At 42.7% G+C, this 21,641-nt stretch overlaps 1 protein-coding gene across 5 annotated transcripts in view; it reads right to left on the bottom strand.

Moving 5' to 3' along the window:
- Positions 1-21,641, bottom strand: part of LOC139580384 (RNA binding protein fox-1 homolog 3-like) — a 995,419-nt gene that overhangs the window by 144,113 nt on the left and 829,665 nt on the right. The window lies entirely within an intron of this gene.

Genomic DNA, 21,641 nt, shown 5'->3' with positions numbered 1-21,641 from the left:
AAAATTCAACATACCAATTATTATCTGGCTAAAAATACTTGAATCAATTATAGAACCCATTGCCCTTCATGGTTGTGAGGTCTGGGGTCCGCTCACCAACCAAGAATTCACAAAATGCGACAAACACCAATTTGAGACTCTGCATGCAGAATTCTGCAAAAATATCCTCCGTGTACAACGTAGAACACCAAATAATGCATGCAGAGCAGAATTAGGCCGATACCCGCTAATAATCAAGATCCAGAAAAGAGCCATTAAATTCCACAACCACCTAAAAGGAAGCGATTCCCAAAACTTCCATAACAAAGCCATCACCTACAGAGAGATGAACCTGGAGAATAGTCCCTTAAGCAAGCTGGTCCTGGGGCTCTGTTCACAAACACAAACACACCCCACAGAGCCCCAGGACAGCAACACAATTAGACCCAACCAAATCATGAGAAAACAAAAAGATAATTACTTGACACATTGGAAAGGATTAACAAGAAAACAAAGCAAACTAGAATGCTATTTGGCATTAAACAGACAGTACACATTGGCAGAATACCTGACCACTGTGACTGACCCAAACGGAAGGAAAGCTTTGACTATGTACAGGCTCAGTGAGCATAGCCTTGCTATTGAGAAAGGCCGCCATAGGCAGACATGGCTCTCAAGAGAAGACAGGCTATGTGCACACTGCACACAACATGAGTTGGAAACTGAGCTGCACTTCCTAACCTCATGCCCAATGTATGACCATATTAGAGACACATATTTCCCTCAGATCACACAGATCCACAAAGAATTCGAAAACAAATCCAATTTTGATAAACTCCCATATCTACTGGGTGAAATTCCACAGTGTGCCATCACAGCAGCAAGATTTGTGACCTGTTGCCACAAGAAAAGGGCAACCAGTGAAGAACAAACACCATTGTAAATACAACCCATATTTATGTTTATTTATTTTAACTTGTGTGCTTTAACCATTTATACATTGCTACAACACTGTATATATATAATATGACATTTGTAATGTCTTTATTGCTTTGAAACTTCTGTATGTGTAATGTTTACTGTTAATTTTTATTGTTTATTTCACTTTTGTATATTATCTACCTCACTTGCTTTGGCAATGTTAACACATGTTTCCCATGCCAATAAAGCCCCTTGAATTGAATTGAATTGAGAGAGAGAGAGAGAGAGAGAGAGAGAGAGAGAGAGAGAGAGAGAGAGAGAGAGAGAGAGAGAGAGAGAGAGAGAGAGAGAGAGAGAGAGAGAGAGAGAGAGAGAGAGAGAGAGAGAGAGAGAGAGAGAGAGAGAGAGAGAGAGAGAGAGAGAGAGAGAGAGAGAGCTTGTTGGCCAAGCAGTATATGAAGCTTCATGTGATATACAACACTATAGTACAGGGTTTCCCAACCCTGTCTTTGGGGACGACCCGGGCCACCTTCAGTAGCCAAAGATTGTCGATCGTTGCAGATAGAAGTGCCACAAATAGAACCTGCGTGATTGATTATTCTACATGTCAGACAGGCATGTTTGTTCTACGTAGTATGTTTCTATCTGAACGTAGAGGGAAGGAGGATGGGTAGAAACGGAGAGAGAGAGACATGAGACCAAAAACCCAGTTTGGTCTGTCTATTTTAATTGAGTTATGATCACCCACAGTTTTGCAATAAAAAAGCCACAAGCGTTAAGAATGAGAGATGACACAAGCAATCAGTGCCCTGTCTCTCTGTCCCTCAATAAAACGCCAGGAGAGAAATGCTCAAACCTAATAAACACACACACACACACACACACACACACACACACACACACACACACACACACACACACACACACACACACACACACACACACACACACACTCACACCCTCAGACACACACACACACACTCACACCCTCACACCCTCAGACGCACACACGAGTCTCAGACCTTTTTCCTGACATGGGTCATCCCTCCCTTACCAGACCCCCAACCTCTCTCTCTCAATTACATTTTCAATTCAATTGACTTTATTGACATGGCAAGTTCATTATTACTTACATTGTCAAAGTATACATATCGAGGAAAAAAAAAATATATATGTATATATATACAAAATATATATATATTTATATATAAATAAATGGTGGGACCAACAGCAATAATAATAGTAGTAGTGGACATGGGATTACCATTAACAACAACTACAACAACAATATTAATCAGAACAACAATACATTAAAGCAACAGTAGTAGACCAGTCTCAACATGACTGAGAAGACACATGACCTGGTAGTAGACCAGTGTCAACATGACTGAGAAGACACAAGACCTGGTAGTAGACCAGTGTCAACATGACTGAGAAGACACAAGACCTGGTAGTAGACCAGTGTCAACATGACTGAGAAGACACATGCCATGGTAGTAGACCAGTGTCAACATGACTGAGAAGACACATGCCATGGTAGTAGACCAGTGTCAACATGACTGAGAAGACACATGCCATGGTAGTAGACCAGTGTCAACATGACTGAGAAGACATATGACCTGGTATGAAAGACAAAACAAAACAAGATGGGAAATATTATCAACATTACTTTGCACTTTTCACTGGCTGTCCCTCTGGTTATGGCAGGAGGACACATATTTGGCTGCCAAAACTGCACATTTTGGCTTTTCACCCAATAAATATTTAATTTTTTCTTCATCTTTTATAGTTTCAAATTCTTTGTATTGAATTATAATTTTGGGAAATAAATATTCTCTTAGGTCTGAGTATTTGTCACAGTGTAATAGGAAATGCAGCTCTGTCTCTACCTCTCCCCTGGAGCAGAGTGAGCACAGCCTGTCCTCTCTGGGCAGCCAGGTTTGTCTGTGACGACTGGTCTCTATAGCCAGACTGTGCTCACTGAGTCTGTACCTAGTCAGGGTTTTCCTCAGTTTTCTATCAGTCACAGTGGTCAGATAGTCTGCCACCATGTACTGTCTGTTTAGAGACAAATAGCATTGATGTTTACTTAGATTTTTTTGTGGTGTCTTTCCAATAGGTGATATATTTTTATTTTTGTTTTGTGATGATTTAGTTGGGCCAGTTTTTCTGAGGGCTGTCCTGAGGCTCTATGGGGTTTGTTTGTGTTGGTGAACTGAGCCTCAGAACCAGCTGGCTGAGGGGACTCTTCTCTGGTTTCATCTCTTGACATTGTAGAGCTGTGTGATGGTATGTTTCGGGGTCACTTGTTTTTAGATGGTTGTAAAATTTGATGGTTCTTTTTTCTATTCGAATGAGGAGGGGGTATTGGCCCAATTCTGCCCTACATGCGTTATTTTGAGTTTTTCTTTGTACTTGCAATACAGTCTTGCAAAACTCTGCATGCAATATTTCAATTGGATGTTTGTCCCATTTAGTAAATTCATTATTAGAGTGGACCCCATACTTCACTGCCATATAGAGCAATTGGTTCTATATCTGATTGAACATTTTTGAGCCAGATTCTAATTGGAATTTTGATTTTGATGTTCCTTTTAATGGCATAGAATGCTCTTCTTGCTTTGTCTCTCAGCTCATTCACAGCCATGTGAAAGCTACCTGTGTTGCTGATATTTAGTCCTAGATATGTGTAGTTTTTGGTGTGTTCTAATAGAACTGTGTCCAAATAGAATATATTTTTGTCATCCTCATTTCCGGACCTTTTTTGGAATATAATTTTATTAGGTTTTTTTAGGTTAACGGTCAGAGCCCAGGTCTGACAGAACCTGTGAAGACGATCTAGGTGCTGCTGTAACCCCGCTTTAGTGGGAGCCCTCTCTCTCTCTCTCTCTCTTTCTCTATGGCTCTCTCACTCTCTCTCTCTCTCTCTCTCTCTCTATGTCTCTTGTTCTCTCTCTCTCTCTCTCTCTATGTCTCTCTCTCTCTCTATGTCTCTCTCTATCTGTCTAAATCAAATCAAATCAAATCAAATTTTATTAGTCACATACACATGGTTAGCAGATGTTAATGCGAGTGTAGCGAAATGCTTGTGCTTCTAGTTCCGACAATGCAGTAATAACCAACAGTAATCTAACCTAACAATTCCACACTACTACCTTACACACACACACAAGTGTAAAGGGATAAAGAATATGTACATAAAGATATATGGATGAGTGGTGGTACAGAACGGCATGGCAGATGCAGTAGATGGTATAGAGTACGGTATATACATATGAGATGAGTACTGTAGGGTATGTAAACATAAAGTGGCATAGTTTAAAGTGGCTAGTGGTACATGTATTGCATAGAGATGGCAAGATGCAGTAGATGATATAGAGTACAGTATATATACATATGAGATGGGTAATGTAGGGTATGTAAACATTGTATTAAGTGGCATTGCTTAAAGTGGCTAGTGGTACATTTTTACATAATTTCCATCAATTCCCATTTTTAAAGTGGCTGGAGTTGAGTCAGTATGTTGGCAGCGGCCGCTAAATGTTAGTGGTGGCTGTTTAACAGTCTGATGGCCTTGAGATAGAAGCTGTTTTTCAGTCTCTCGGTCCCTGCTTTGATGCACCTGTACTGACCTCGCCTTCTGGATGATAGCGGGGTGAACAGGCAGTGGCTTGGGTGGTTGTTGTCCTTGATGATCTTTATGGCCTTCCTGTGACATCGGGTGGTGTAGGTGTCCTGGAGGGCAGGTAGTTTGCCCCTGGTGATGCGTTCTGCAGACCTCACTACCCTCTGGAGAGCCTTACGGTTGTGGGCGGAGCAGTTGCCGTACCAGGCGGTGATACAGCCCGACAGGATGCTCTCGATTGTGCATCTGTAGAAGTTTGTGAGTGCTTTTGGTGACAAGCCGAATTTCTTCAGCCTCCTGAGGTTGAAGAGGCGCTGCTGCGCCTTCTTCACAACGCTGTCTGTGTGGGTGGACCAGTTCAGTTTGTCCGTGATGTGTACACCGAGGAACTTAAAACTTTCCACCTTCTCCACTACTGACCCGTCGATGTGGATAGGGGGGTGCTCCCTCTGCTGTTTCCTGAAGTCCACAATCATCTCCTTTGTTTTGTTGACGTTGAGTATGAGGTTATTTTCCTGACACCACACTCCGAGGGCCCTCACCTCCTCCCTGTAGGCCGTCTCGTCGTTGTTGGTGATCAAGCCTACCACTGTAGTGTCATCCGCAAACTTGATGATTGAGTTGGAGGCATGCATGGCCACGCAGTCGTGGGTGAACAGGGAGTACAGGAGAGGGCTCAGAACGCACCCTTGTGGGGCCCCAGTGTTGAGGATCAGCGGGGTGGAGATGTTGTTACCTACCCTCACCACCTGGGGGCGGCCCGTCAGGAAGTCCAGGACCCAGTTGCACAGGGCGGGGTCGAGACCCAGGGTCTCGAGCTTGATGACGAGTTTGGAGGGTACTATGGTGTTAAATGCTGAGCTGTAATCGATGAACAGCATTCTCACATGGGTATTCCTCTTGTCCAGATGGGTTAGGGCAGTGTGCAGTGTGGTTGCGATTGCGTCGTCTGTGGACCTATTGGGTCGGTAAGCAAATTGGAGTGGGTCTAGGGTGTCCGGTAGGGTGGAGGTGATATGGTCCTTGACTAGTCTCTCAAAGCACTTCATGATGACGGAAGTGAGTGCTACGGGGCGGTAGTCGTTTAGCTCAGTTACCTTAGCTTTCTTGGGAACAGGAACAATGGTGGCCCTCTTGAAGCATGTGGGAACAGCAGACTGGGATAAGGATTGATTGAATATGTCCGTAAACACACCAGCCAGCTGGTCTGCGCATGCTCTGAGGACGCGGCTGGGAATGCCGTCTGGGCCTGCAGCCTTGCGAGGGTTAACACGTTTAAATGTTTTACTCACCTCGGCTGCAGTGAAGGAGAGCCCGCAGGTTTTGGTAGGGGGCCGTGTCAGTGGCACTGTATTGTCCTCAAAGCGGACAAAAAAGTTGTTTAGCCTGTCTGGGAGCAAGACATCCTGGTCCTCGACGGGGCTGGTTTTCTTTTTGTAATCCGTGATTGACTGTAGACCCTGCCACATACCTCTTGTGTCTGAGCTGTTGAATTTCGACTCGATTTTGTCTCTGTACTGAGACTTGGCCTGTTTGATTGCCTTGCGGAGAGAATAGCTACACTGTTTGTATTCGGTCATGCTTCCGGTCACCTTGCCCTGGTTAAAAGCAGTGGTTCGCGCTTTCAGTTTCACGCGAATGCTGCCGTCAATCCACGGTTTCTGGTTTGGGAATGTTTTTATCGTTGCTGTGGGTACGACATCGTCAATGCACTTCCTAATGAACTCGCTCACCGAATCAGCATATTCGTCAATATTGTTGTTGGACGCGATGCGGAACATATTCCAATCTGCGTGATCGAAGCAGTCTTGAAGCGTGGATTCAGATTGGTCGGACCAGCGTTGAACAGACCTGAGCGCGGGAGCTTGTTGTTTGAGTTTTTGTTTGTAGGCTGGAATCAACAAAATGGAGTCGTGGTCAGCTTTTCCGAAAGGGGGGCGGGGGAGGGCCTTATAAGCGTCGCGGAAATTAGTATAACAATGGTCTAGTGTTTTTCCAGCCCTGGTAGCACAATCGATATGCTGATAGAATTTAGGGAGTTTTGTTTTTAGATTAGCCTTGTTAAAATCCCCAGCTACGATGAATGCAGCCTCAGGGTGTGTGGTTTCCAGTTTACAAAGAGTCAGATAAAGTTCGTTCAGGGCCATCGATGTGTCTGCTTGGGGGGGAATGTATACGGCTGTGATTATGATTGACGAGAATTCCCTTGGTAGATAATGCGGTCGACATTTGATTGTGAGGAGTTCTAGATCAGGTGAACAGAACGACTTGAGTTCTTGTGTGTTGTTATGATGATCACACCACTTCTCGTTAATCATAAGGCATACCCCCCCGCCCCTCTTCTTACCGGAAAGATGTTTGTTTCTGTCGGCGCGATGCATGAAGAAACCAGCTGGCTGCACCGACTCCGTTAGCGTCCCTTGAGTTAGCCATGTTTCCGTGAAGCAGAGCACGTTGCAATCCCTGATGTCTCTCTGGAATGCTACCCGTGCTCGGATTTCATCAACCTTATTGTCAAGAGACTGGACATTGGCGAGTAGTATGCTAGGGAGTGGAGCGCGATGTGCCCGTCTCCGAAGCCTGACCACGAGACCGCCACGTTTTCCCCTTTTTCGGCGTCGCACAGGGTCGCCGGCTGGGATCAGATCCATTGTATTGTGTGGAAGGCAAAACACTGGATCCGTTTCGGGAAAGTCATATTCCTGGTAGGAACGATGATGAGTTGACGTTAATCGTATATTCAGTAGTTCCTCCCGACTGTATGTAATGAAACCTAAGATTACCCGGGGTACCGATGTAAGAAATAACACGTAAAAAAACAAAATACTGCATATTTTCCAAGGAACACGAAGCGAGGCAGCCATCTCTTTTCGGCGCCGGAAGTTCCCCTGTCTCTCTCTCTCTATCTGTCTCTGTCTCTGTCTCTGGCTCTCTCTCTCTCTCTCTCTCTCTCTCTCTCTCTCTCTCTCTCTCTATGTCTCTCTCACACTCTCTCTCTCTATGTCTCTCGTTCTCTCTCTCTCTCTATCTGTCTCTCTCTGTCTCTCTCTATGTCTCTCTCTCTCTCTCCCACTCTGATTCAGATTTACCATGTCTTTCTTTCTTTCTCCTCTTTTCTAGAAGGTAATAGGTCCAATCTGCCGTTATCAGTGATGATAAATACAGCACATCCCAGTCTCAAAGAAATACTTGATTTTATGTTGTAAAAGTTCTAAATGTTCTAAAAGTTCTAAATGTTCTAAATATTCTAAAAGTTCAAAATGTTCTAAAAGTCCCAAATGTTCTAAAAGGCCCAAATGTTCTAAAAGTTCTAAATGTTCTAAAAGTTCTAAATTTTAAAATGTTCTAAGAGTTATAAAAGTCCTAAATGTTCTAAAAGTTCTAAATGTTCTAAAAGTCCTAAATGTTCTAAAAGTTCTAAAAGTTCTAAACGTTCTAAATGTTCTAAAAGTTCTAAATGTTCTAAATGTACTAAAAGTTCTACAAGTTCTAAACGTTCTAAATGTTCTAAATGTTCTAAATGTTCTAAAAGTTCTAAAAGTTCTAAAAGTTCTAAATGTTCTAAATGTTTTAAAAGTTCAAAATACTCTAAATGTTCTAAAGTTGTAAATGTTCTAAAAGTTCTAAATGTTCTAAAAGTTCTAAAAGTCCCAAATTTTCTAAATTTTCTAAATGTTCTAAAAGTTCTAAATGTTCTAAAATGTCTAAATGTTCTAAAAGTTCTAAAAGTTCTTAAAAGTTCTAAAAGTTCTAAAAGTTCTAAATGTTCTAAAAGTTCTAAAAGTTCTAAAAGTTCTAAAAGTTCTAAATACTCTAAATGTTCTAAATGTTCTAAATGTTCTAAAAGTTCTAAATGTTCTAAAAGTTCTAAATACTCTAAATGTTTTAAATGTTCTAAATGTTCTAAATGTTCTAAATGTTCTAAAAGTTCTAAAAGTTCTAAATGTTCTAAGTCCCAAATGTTCTAAATGTTCTAAATGTTCTAAATGTTCTAAATGTTCTAAAAGTTCAAAATTTTCTAAATGTTCTAAAAGTCCTAAATGTTCTAAAAGTTCTAAAAGTTCTAAATGTTCTAAAAGTTCTATGTTCTAAAATTTCTAAAAGTTCTAAATACTCTAAATGATCTAAAGTTCTAAATGTTCTAAACGTTCTAAATGTTCAAAATGTTCTAAAACTTCTCAATGTTCTAAAAGTTCTAAGTGTTCTAAAAGTTCTAAGTGTTCGAAAAGTTCTAAATGTTCTAAATGTACTAAAAGTTCTAATGTTCTTAAAAGTTCTAAAAGTTCTAAAAGTTCTAAATGTTCTAAAAAGTTCTAAATGTTCTAAAAGTTCTTAAAGTTCTAAATACTCTAAATGTTCTAAAGTTCTAAATGTTCTAAACGTTCTAAATGATCTAAATGTTCTAAAACTTCTCAATGTTCTAAATGTTCTTTATGTTGTAAAAGTTCTAAATGTTGTAAAAGTTCTAAATGTTCTAAAAGTCATAAATGTTGTAAAAGTTCGAAATATTCTAAATGTTCTAAAGTTCTAAATGTTGTAAAAGTTCTAAATGTTCTAAAAGTTTAATATTCTAAATGTTCTAAAAGATCTACATTTTCTAAAAGTTCTAAATGTTCTAAATGTTCTAAAACTTCTCAATGTTCTAAAAGTTCTAAGTGTTCTAAAAGTTCTAAATGTTCTAAATGTACTAAAAGTTCTAATGTTCTTAAAAGTTCTAAAAGTTCTAAAAGTTCTAAAAGTTCTAAATGTTCTAAATGTTCTAAAAGTTCTAAATACTCTAAATGTTCTAAATGTTCTAAACGTTCTAAATGTTCTAAATGTTCTAAATGTTCTAAATGTTCTAAATGTTCTAAAACTTCTCAATGTTCTAAATGTTCTTTATGTTGTAAAAGTTCTAAATGTTGTAAAAGTTCTAAATGTTGTAAAAGTTCTAAATGTTCTAAATGTTCTAAAACTTCTCAATGTTCTAAAAGTTCTAAGTGTTCTAAACGTTCTAAATGTTCTAAATGTACTAAAAGTTCTAATGTTCTTAAAAGTTCTAAAAGTTCTAAAAGTTCTAAAAGTTCTAAATGTTCTAAATGTTCTAAAAGTTCTAAATACTCTAAATGTTCTAAATGTTCTAAACGTTATAAATGTTCTAAATGTTCTAAATGTTCTAAATGTTCTAAAACTTCTCAATGTTCTAAATGTTCTTTATGTTGTAAAAGTTCTAAATGTTGTAAAAGTTCTAAATGTTGTAAAAGTTCTAAATGTTCTAAAAGTCCTAAATGTTCTAAAAGTTCGAAATATTCTAAATGTTCTAAAGTTCTAAATGTTGTAAAAGTTCTAAATGTTCTAAAAGTTTTAAATATTCTAAATGTTCTAAAAGATCTACATTTTCTAAAAGTTCTAAATGTTCTAAAAGTTCTAAAAGTCTGAAATGTTCTAAAAGTTCTAAAAGTTCTACAAGTTCTACAAGTTCTACAAGTTCTACAAGTTCTAAATGTTCTAAAAGTTCTACATTTTCTAAAAGTTCTAAATGTTCTAAATGTTCTAAAAGTGTCAAAAAGTCTAGAAAAAAATCAGGCATCTTTTCAGAAGGTTTCTGTGATCATCATAAAGCTATTGTGGTTTTCTATACTTCCTCACACCCTGATCTGTTTCACTTGTCTTTGTACTTGTCTCCACCCCCCACAGGTGTCGCCCATCTTCCCCATTATCCCCAGTGTATTTATACCTGTGTTCTCTGTTTGTCTGTTGCAAAGTTTGTCTTGTCAGTTCTTACCAGCGTGCTTTCCCGTCTTCCTGTTTTTCTCAAATGTCTGTTTCCTAGTTTCCATTGTTCTGACCATTCTGCCTGCCCTGACCCCTTAGCCTGCCTGCTGTTCTGTACCTTCCTGACTTTGACCCAATTACGAACCTCTGCCTGTTTGGTAAATAAACATCTGTGATTCTTGCTGTCTTCATCTGGGTCTTATCCTGAGTTCTGATAGTACTAACTGGCCACAGACAAACATGAAACACAGGTATAAATGCACAGGGGAAAATGGGGGAGATTGGCGACACCTGTAGGGGGGTGGAGACAAGCACAAAGACAGGTGAAACCGATCAGGGTTTGACTTGTTGGATTTCTCACCAATAAAAACATGTGTTATTTGAAAATCGAAATAATGACAGTGACTTAATTAACTTCATATGTCATGAGTCTGTCTTCGGTTCTCACCACAACATCACCATTACATTTAGGTCACTTAGCAGACGTGCTCATCCAGGGTGACTTACAGGAGCAATCAGGGTTAAGTGCATTGGTCAAGGGCACATAGTCCAACTTTTCACCTAGTTGGCTCTGGGATTTGAACCAGCAACCGTTCGGTTACGCTCTTAACTGCTACGCTTCCTGCCGCCCAAACATAACCATAACATTTCACCCAATCTTTTAGTCTAATTGACCACACAGTTTTACATGTGCTCCAGTTGTGGAGAGGAGAAGCTGCCTTGCACAGAAGGAGCTCATGAGAACATTCAGCACAGAACATTGAGTTAAGAAATGTCACTCAGCTCTGTATGTGAGAGCCCCAGTGAGAAATGGGTCACCTCAAGTTTTATTTTTCATAAACCTAAATGAAGAGAGTGATGTGTAATATATCTTACTGGAACCTGCGCTACCACTGTCATGCATGCACGCACACACACACACACGCACACACACACACACACACACACACACACACACACACACACACACACACACACACACACACACACACACACACACACACACACACACACACACACACACACACACACACACACACACACACACACACACACACACACACACACACACACACATTAAGCTACAGTTGCAGTAGCAAACGGCAAGTCAAAATCTGCCTCTCCTCGAAAGAGAAAGGAAAAGAGAAGAAGAATAAAGGGTGAAAAGGACAGAAGCAAGAGATGAATAGGGGAAATAGAGTAGAGGTGGAGAAATAAGAATAAAATGTGTAGAGAAAGAGGAGGAGAGAAGGAGCGAGAAAGAGGAGGAGAGAGAAAGAGTAGAGAGGGAGAAAGAGGAGAGAGGGAGAAAGAGGAGGAGAGAGAAAGAGGAGAGAGAGAGAAAGAGGAGAGAGGGAGAAAGAGGCGAGAGAGAAAGAGGAGAGAGGGAGAAAGTAGAGAAAGTGCAGAAGAGAGACACCTACACGCTAAGCTGCCGTTGCAGAGACCTGTCCCTCGAGAGAAGACAGGCTATGTGCTCACTGCCCACAAAATGAGGTGGAAACTGAGCTGCACTTCCTAACCTCCTGCCCAATGTATGACCATATTAGAGACACACATTTCCCTCTGATTACACAGATCCACAAAGAATTTGAAAACAAACCCAATTTTGATAAACTCCCATATCTACTGGGTGAAATACCACAGTGTGCCATCACAGCAGCAAGATGTGTGACCTGTTGCCACAAGAAAAGGTCAACCAGTGAAGAACAAACAACATTGTAAATACAACCCATATTTAAGGTCAGAAGTTTACATACACCTTAGCCAAATACATTTAAACTCAGTTTTTCACAATTCCTGACATTTAATCCCAGTAAAAATTCCCTGTTTTAGGTCAGTTAGGATCACCACTTTAGTTTAAGAATGTGAAATGTCAGAACAATAGTAGAGAGAATGATTTATTTCAGCTTTATTTCTTTCATCACATTCCCAGTGGGTCAGAAGTTTGCATACACTCAATTAGTATTTGGTAGCATTGCCTTTAAATTATTTAACTTGGGTTAAACGTTTTGGGAAACCTTCCACAAGCTTCCCACAATAAGTTGGGTGAATTTTTGCCCATTCCTCCTGACAGAGCTGGTGTAACTGAGTCAGGTTTGTAGGCCTCCTTGCTCAAACACACTTTTTAAGTTCTGCCCACAAATTTTCTATAGGATTGAGGTAAGGACTTTGTGATGGCCACTCCAATACCTTAACTTTATTGTCCATAAGCCATTTTTCCACAACTTTGGAAGTATGCTTGTAGTCATTGTCCATTTGGAAGACCCATTTGTGACCAAGCTCTAACTTCCTGACTGATGTCTTTAAATGTTGCTTCAATATATCCACATCATTTTCCTTGCTCATGATGCCATCTATTTTGGGACGTGCACTAGTCCCTCCTGCAGCAAAGCACCCCCACAACATGATGCTGCCACCCCCGTGCTTCACATTTGGGATGGTGTTCTTCAGCTTGCAAGCGTCCCCCTTTTTCCTACAAACATAACAATGGTCATTGTTCATTTTATGTTTATTCATAAAAAAAATTGTACTTTAACTATTTGCACATTTTTACAACATTGTACACAGCCAATAATATAACTTGAATATAATTTGAAATGTCTCAAATGTCACTTTTCTGTGTGTAATGTGTAATCCGGAAAAATGTCTTGTTGCTAGACTGGTTGCTATGCAACATAACCACAGGTTTTGCTATATTTGCTAGCTAGCGTACGTTAACTCTATGAAAAAACTGAGCAACAGCACCACTTCTAGAGTGGCTAATATATTATTTATTACTGTTGATCTGGATGTGTCCTTTTATTGTGCACGACTGAAAAAATTGTCCCATGTTATCGTTTGTTGTTTGTCTGCCCATGGTGTCATTTGTTGTTTGACTGCCCATGTTGTTGTTTGTTGTTTGTCTGCCTATGTTGTTGTTTGTTGTTTGTCTGCCCATGTCGTTGTTTGTTGTTTGTCTGCCCATGTTGTTGTTTGTTGTTTGTCTGCCCATGTTGTTGTTTGTTGTTTGTCTGCCCATGTTGTTGTTTGTTGGCTCCACGCTGCTGGAAATGGATGCCATTCTTTTAACTGGGGGAGCTGCTGCTGTGTTGTCAGAGAGAATAGTGCTGTGACGCTTCCTGGCTTCCAGATTTGTCCTCCAGTAACTTCGTAGAGGTTTCTGATCTGTGTCCTCTGACAGACGTTCTTTCTCCTGCCTCTAGTCCGGCATCCGACAGTTTCTGGACCATGGTGGTTCGGAGGCAGTGGTAGGTGTAAATCTGTGTCATACCAGCAGATCTTTGGCAACATTGCTGTGAAGGTGTTCACTCCCATCGACTCTGAAACATATCAAAGCCATGTTGGCCATGTTCTGTTATAATCTCCACCCGGCACAGCCAGAAGAGGACTGGCCACCCTTCATAGCCTGGTTCCTCTCTAGGTTTCTTCCTAGGTTTTGGCCTTTCTAGGGAGTTTTTCCTAGCCACTGTGCTTCTACACCTGCATTGCTTGCTGTTTGGGGTTTTAGGCTGGGTTTCTGTACAGCACTTTGAGATATCAGCTGATGTAAGAAGGGCTTAAAAAATAAATTTGATTTGATTTGATCAAAGACAAAATAATGTCAGGCCTACATAGCTACCGGTTGTATTGTCAGGCTAAATTTGTTTATAGATAGCTGACCGTTACATACCTTATGTCTTCATTCACTGCTTTCCATTTCTGTTGGAGGTACAAGATAGCGACGTCGGGGGAGCAGATAGTCCTTAAGCGAAGCTACCAGGCAGAGGGGATCCCCCGGCAGATCAAACATGAATCCCTATCCGCTCTCCCTGTTTTTCTCCTGTGGGTCCTACCGGGCAGACAGGATCACCCGGCAGTTCAAACGTGAATCTCAGTCTGCTCTCCCTGTTTTTCTCCGGTGCACCCTTTTTTGTGGGTTCGTTAAACGAGAGAGTCACATACCGTAGTCCGTTCTCATCTGTATATATTTTTATTTAGTCCGGATTTAGCAGACGCTTTCCCTCCTTCCCCTTTGAACATTAAACCACACTCTGTTCACCAAACCCTCAGGTGTTTCAGTGTCCAGAGCCTTGGGTTGTTTGATGAGCTGCAGGTCGTGTTCAGTTGCGGCTGTGTGCTCGACAGCTTCCTCACTCTCCTCTTTCCTCATCTTTTTAATTACGCCGACAATAACATTGTTGCTCGTTGTGAATTTGGTGTCCTCCCCCCCATACCTTTAATTAAAATACTGTCTCTCGCTTTCCATTCATCAGGCTCTCAGATTGTGATCCACCAGTAAATCTCTGTATCAGACTCAGTTTAATATGAGGATAACATTTGTCTCTCCTATGGGGCAGACAAAATCAACAGCTCTATTAAATGAGCTTTTAACAAGGGCATGGTGTGTGTGTGTATGTGTGTGTGTGGGGGGCTCCCTCCTCCCCTGGAAGTCAGTGTGTATGACTGTGTGGGGGGGGAGCTCCCTCCTCCCCTGGAAGTCAGTGTGTATGACTGTGTGGGGGGGGCTCCCTCCTCCCCTGGAAGTCAGTGTGTATGACTGTGTGGGGGGGGAGCTCCCTCCTCCCCTGGAAGTCAGTGTGTATGACTGTGTGGGGGGGGGGCTGCCTCCTCCCCTGGAAGTCAGTGTGTATGACTGTGTGGGGGGGGGGGGCTCCCTCCTCCCCTGGAAGTCAGTGTGTATGACTGTGTGGGGGGGGGGGGCTCCCTCCTCCCCTGGAAGTCAGTGTGTATGACTGTGTGGGGGGGGGGGGGCTCCCTCCTCCCCTGGAAGTCAGTGTGTTTGACTGTGTGGGGGGGGGGGGGGGGGGGGGCTCCCTCCTCCACTGGAAGTCAGTGTGTTTGACTGTGTGGGGGGGGGCTCCCTCCTCCCCTGGAAGTCAGTGTTTATGACTGTGTGGGGGGGGGCTCCCTCCTCCCCTGGAAGTCAGTGTGTATGACTGTGTGGGGGGGGGCTCCCTCCTCCCCTGGAAGTCAGTGTTTATGACTGTGTGGGGGGGGGCTCCCTCCTCCCCTGGAAGTCAGTGTGTATGACTGTGTGGGGGGGGGGGGGGCTCCCTCCTCCCCTGGAAGTCAGTGTGTTTGACTGTGTGGGGGGGGGGCTCCCTCCTCCACTGGAAGTCAGTGTGTTTGACTGTGGGGGGGGGGGCTCCCTCCTCCCCTGGAAGTCAGTGTTTATGACTGTGTGGGGGGGGGCTCCCTCCTCCCCTGGAAGTCAGTGTGTATGACTGTGTGGGGGGGGGCTCCCTCCTCCCCTGGAAGTCAGTGTGTATGACTGTGTGGGGGGGGGGCTCCCTCCTCCCCTGGAAGTCAGTGTGTTTGACTGTGTACTTGCGCGCGCACGGGCATGTGTGTTGGCCGTGGAACAGTGTATTTAATGTAATTCTAGCCAATGGTCAGGGAGTGACTGGGACAGGGCTTGGCTACAGGGTGATATCAGATACAGAGAGACTAATGATCAGGGAGTGACTGGGACAGAGTTTGGCTACAGGGTGATATCAGATACAGAGAGACTGGGGATATAATTGTCTTCTGAAAGACAACTGATGATAGAAGCAGCATTGGACAACATCACACCTTGACACTCTGCAGTTGGGCCATCGTTGTCCCGAGCGTGCCTTTGACTATGTTCCACACACACACACACACACACACACACACACACACACACACACACACACACACACACACACACACACACACACACACACACACACACACACACACACACACACACACACACACACACACACACACACACACACACACACACACACACACACACACATAAACACATACACACAGAGATAGAGGCCCCAGACCCCTCACATCAACACAACTGCTTTGTTCCACCATTAAAGAGACAACTAATGAAGGTAGGGAAGCAGAGGCGTAGCACCGCAGAGGTCAATACACCATGGAGCTCAACCACAATGAATACACACACAAACACCACACAGACACCCACACCATGCAAAAGTCACAGCATACACTAATGAAACCCCAAAACACAGTTCCTCCACCTCTACCTTCACCTCACAAACCTTTGAGGAACAAATCATTATTAAGCCCAGCTTCAACAGTTGCAAAAACTCCCAATCCTGACAAATAATTTGAAAAACATTTGAAGCCTATTATTGACAACTAACAGACAGAGACAGCAAAAGAGAGAGAGAAAAGCAGAATGGCACAACATAGCGGGTTAAGTCTGGCAGACAGAGACAGCAAAAGAGAGAGAGAAAAGCAGAATGGCACAACATAGCGGGTTAAGTCTGGCAGACAGAGACAGCAAAAGAGAGAGAGAAAAGCAGAATAGCACAACATAGCGGGTTAAGTCTGGCAGACAGAGACAGCAAAAGAGAGAGAGAAAAGCAGAATAGCACAACATAGCGGGTTAAGTCTGGCAGACAGAGACAGCAAAAGAGAGAGAGAAAAGCAGAATAGCACAACATAGCGGGTTAAGTCTGGCAGACAGAGACAGCAAAAGAGAGAGAGAAAAGCAGAATAGCACAACATAGCGGGTTAAGTCTGGCAGACAGAAAGGTACTATCCTTTCTAATTTATATCCTCTGTTTTCATCACACTCCCTCTCTTCTCACTCTCTAACATTGTACTTCCTCTCTCTCCTTCTCACTGTCTTTCTCTAATCTACTTCCCCTCTCTCTCCATCCCTCACTCTCTTTCTTTAACATTCTTCCCTCCCTTTACCTGAGTAGCTCCATAACTCCAGGCTGTCTAATTTGTTCAGTCTCTGTGATTTCCCTTTTTAATAATGTTTATTCATTAGGGCTGTCTGCTGTGCTGTCACGCTGCGTATTATTTTATTCAGGCATCATTAGGTTGTCCTGTTTCACAAGCCCGAGTCCGTCCTATCGATAACTCAACCAAACCCAACGCTCCCTGTTGTGGCTAGCGTGCTAACAGACGCCACCATGGCAACCATACATCTGGCCCTGGCCTGGCAACGACAGCCAGAAGAATGGAGTTACAGGCCAGTCACCTGAATGCAGGGCTGCCAACATTGCACACACACACAAACACACACACACACTGATCATCTATCAGGCTAAGCCAAGCCACAATGTTGTTCTAATTATTAACTCTTACCCTACAATTTCCATGCCCCCAAGGAAATCTAATCTCTCACTCTTCTTATTTGAATTCCATGCTGTCACTGTCATTTGTCCACTCAAGCTTAACATTATTGTCATCTATCGCCCACCAGGTACCCTTGAAGAATTCCGCAATGAGCTTGATACATTGATAAGTGTATTTCCAGACGATGGCTCACCGCTCTTCATACTTGGCGACTTCAACCGCCCGAAGTCTGCCTTTCTTTCCAACTCTCTCTTTCCTCACCTTGCCCCTTTTGACATCACCCTTTCCCGGTCTCCTACAACTCAAAAGGCAGACAATATGCTTGACCCTCATCATTACTGAAGGATGTTCTCCTACTAATCTCACTGCACCCTCCTCCAGGTCTCTGATCCCTGCTTTGTTTCCTTTTCTGTCTCCTTTCCTCCAACCCTAACCACTCAGCCCCTACCCAGATGGACGTGCGCCGTCGCAATCTTCTCTCTCTCTCTCCCTCTAGTCTCACCTCTTCTATCCTATAATCTCCCCCTTCTGCTGAATCCGACCCCACTCCCCTACCTTTACACATCCTATGAATCACTCTGTCCCCTATCCTCCTGGCCGAGTTGGCCTTCCCCTCCTGCTCCGTGGCTGAATGACTCATTGCGAGCTTACAGAAAAGGGCTGCAGGCAGCTGAGCTAAACTTCCGGAGGACCTATCATCCTTTCACTTCCTCCTCTCAACTTTTTTTCTTGCTCTGTATTCACTGCTAAAGCCACTTTCTACCACGTTAAATGTCAAGCTTCTGCCTAAAACCCTAGGAAACTATGTTCCACCTTCTCCTCCCTCCTTATTCCTTCACCCCTCCCCCCCCCTCCTCCATCAGTCAGCTCATTGAGTCCACTGGTCCCACTCACACAGAACTACCCTACAACCTTGACCTCTTTCGCCCCTCTCTCTCCAGGTGACATCCTGCGACTAGTCTGGCCGCCCAACAACCTGCCCGCTCGACCCCATCCCCTCCTCCCTTATCCAGACCATCTCTGGAGACCTTCTCCCATTCCTCACTTCCTTCATCAACTCATCCCTGACCACTGGCTGCATCCCCTCTGACTTTAAAATGGCCCGAGTTGCTCCCCTCCTCAAGAAACCAACACTCTACTCCCCTCCTCAAGAAACCAACACTCGACTCCCCTCCTCAAGAAACCAACACTCGACTCCCCTCCTCAAGAAACCAACACTCGACTCCCCTCCTCAAGAAACCAACACTCGAATCATCTGACATCAAAAACGATACACCTGTATTCCTTCTTTTTTTTCTTTCCTAAACACTTGAGCGTTCTGTCTCTGTTCAACTTTCTCGTTATCTCTCTCAGAACATTCTTATTGACCCAAACCAGTCAGGCTTCAAGACGGGTCACTCAACCGAGACTGCTCTTCTCTGTATCACGGAGGCTCTCCACACTCCCAAAGCTGACTCTCTCTCCTCTGTTCTCATCCTCCTAGATCCATCTGCTGCCTCCGATACTGTGAACCATCAGATCCTCTCCACCCTCTCAGGGCTGGGTGTCTCAGGCTCTGCACACTCTTGGATTGCATCCTAAATGGCAGGCTGCTCCTACCAGGTGATGTGGAGAGGATCTGTGTCTGCACCACGTACTCTCACTCCTGGTGTCCCCCAGGGCTCGGTTCTAGGCCCTCTCTTCTTTATACAGACTTATACACAAGTCAGTCGACTCCGTCTCTCCAATCATTGCTATGCGAATGACACTCAACTACTTTTCTCTTTCCCCTCTTCTGACACCCAGACGGCGACACGCATCACTGCGTGCCTGGCAGATATCTCAGCTTGGATGTCGGCCCACCACCTCAAGCTCCTCCTCGACAAGAAGGAACTACCCTTCCTCCTGGCGAAGGCCTGCCAGGTCAAACCTTTCCATCACGGTTGACAACTCCACAGTGTCGCCCTCCCAGAGTGCAAAGAAGTCTGATTCTACTGATAGCTGCAATATTAGCTTCCATCTGTTCCAGGTATAATACACTCATGAAATTAAACCCTCGCCATGTGCAGTAATTATGGCAGAAATTAGTAGCTAAATAAGCAGAGAAACAGACAGGAGAGGAGAGAACAAACAGAAAAGTGTCAGAAACAATCAACAGGCTAACAAACACAAAATGAGAAGATGATTCTAATTGCTGTGGTTATAAAGGGGACCGGAATCACAGACAATCAATAGACAATAGACCAATGCAGGAATTGTGGAAGCAAACTCACAAGTCAAAGATTGCACCAAACAACTCTCCAAAGTGTTATGAAGGGAATACAGTATAATTTAGGATGTTGCCTCAGACTGTATGACTTGTTCATGTCATCAATCAACAAAGTCATAGGATAGTCAACCTGCATACAGTCAATTAATATAAGAATCTGATACAGCAAGTGTATTGGAATGAGACTTTAGAGGCTTTTGATCCTTAGCACACCTTTTTGATTGACATATCCAGATCTTACAATCTTGCGTTCCATGGAAGAAGAACAACTACTAAAGTACAGCGTAAAATAAAAACAAACATGGCTGACCAATGGTATTATTACATCCCTTTCTTTTACATGTACGTCATTTAGCAGACACTCTTATACAGAGCGACTTATTGGAGCAATTAGGGCTAAGTGCCTTGCTCAAGGGCACATCGGCATATTCTTTCACCTAGTCGGCCCCGAACCAGCAACCTTTTTGATTACTGGCCCAACGCTCTAACCGCTATATCTTTCAAAGCTTAATCCACACAACCATGTGAGATTCAAAACATATAGAAACAAATTCTATCAAATTACTAAAACAACCCAAACATGTACACTATGACAGTGAACTGTCACCGCATTAGAACAATATGAGAGCACTATCAATGACATCCTCAATACAAAGATGAAACCCCAAATCCTTCCCCAATGAATTCCTAGTCCACGGATCACTTACTTCTGATGCAACAACAGTAGCACACAAATTTAATCTGTTTTTCAAAGAAATTTGGCCCGCTTTAGACGACAAAATGTATGAATCTGTCCCAATCTAGCAAGTTTCAATTTACCCCTGTGTCCTGTAATGAGGTGCGTGACATCTTATTATCTCCGGAAAAACACTTCCTCTGATCACGACAGATTGGATACTAAGCCGGCTAAAGAAATGGTTGATTTCATTATCACACCTCTTGTCCCCATTTTCAATCTATAATTTGCTAAGGGCATTATGTTCTAAGAACTGAAAATGGCCAAAATTGTTTCAATTCAGAAAGCTGTTGATCCAGCAAACTTTACAAATAACAGAGAGATTAAGTGTGGTGTGCCGCAGTGATCAATTCTTGGACCACTATTATTTATGATTTATTTAAATGATTTGGCCAATGCATCCAAAGTGCTCTCCCAGATATTATTTGCTGATGATACAAGTGTTTTACTCTCAGAATAATTTAAATGACTGTCACACCCTGACCTTAGTTATATATATGTTTTCTGTATTATTTTGGTCAGCTCAGGGTGTGATGTTGGTGGGTATGTGTGTTTTGTGTTGTCTAGGGTTTTTTGTAGATCTATGGGGTTTTTGTAAGTCTAGGTTATCTAGCTGTTTATCGTTGTCTCTAATTGGGGATCCTATTTAGGTTGCCATTTTCCATTTAGGTTTTGTGGGTTATTGTCTATGTGTAGTTGCATGTCAGCACTCGTTTGATTAGCTTCACGTTCATTTTGTTATTTTGTTAGTTTGTTTAGTGTTCTTTGTGAATTAAAGAAGAATGTATTCAAATCACGCTGCGCCTTGGTCTCCTCCTTACGACGAACGTGACAGAATAACCCACCATAAAAAGGACCAAGCAGCGTGATAAAGAGGAGTGGACATCATGAACGTGACAATGACCTTATTAATGTTGTTAATGATGAATTATGTAATATCTCAAAGTGGTTGAAAATTAAGAAATAGTCACTGAATCAACAACAACAAAAAGCTAACGTTTTAAAATTTGGTCGACAGAAAATAACATACAATGCAGATTATATAGGGGTCCATATTGATAATATAGTTGTTGTACTCATGCCTGTACAACACGCTTTCTTGGTGTTCTGATTGATGATGAATTGTCATGGAAACCACACACAAAGACAATAACCTCTGAGAATCGTCCAAAAAATGTGGAATACTTGGCAAAATGAGATGTCTCCTAAACAGAAGCACTGCTCTCAGTCTTTAATACACAATGATCTTCCTATTCACTAGTTACTGTAACAGTGTATGG

Source organism: Salvelinus alpinus, chromosome 7 (genome assembly GCF_045679555.1).
Source record: "Salvelinus alpinus chromosome 7, SLU_Salpinus.1, whole genome shotgun sequence".
In the NCBI taxonomy this organism is placed as follows: domain Eukaryota; kingdom Metazoa; phylum Chordata; class Actinopteri; order Salmoniformes; family Salmonidae; genus Salvelinus; species Salvelinus alpinus.
Note: the sequence above shows the minus strand (reverse complement) of the source record. Positions and strands in the feature narration are given on the sequence as shown.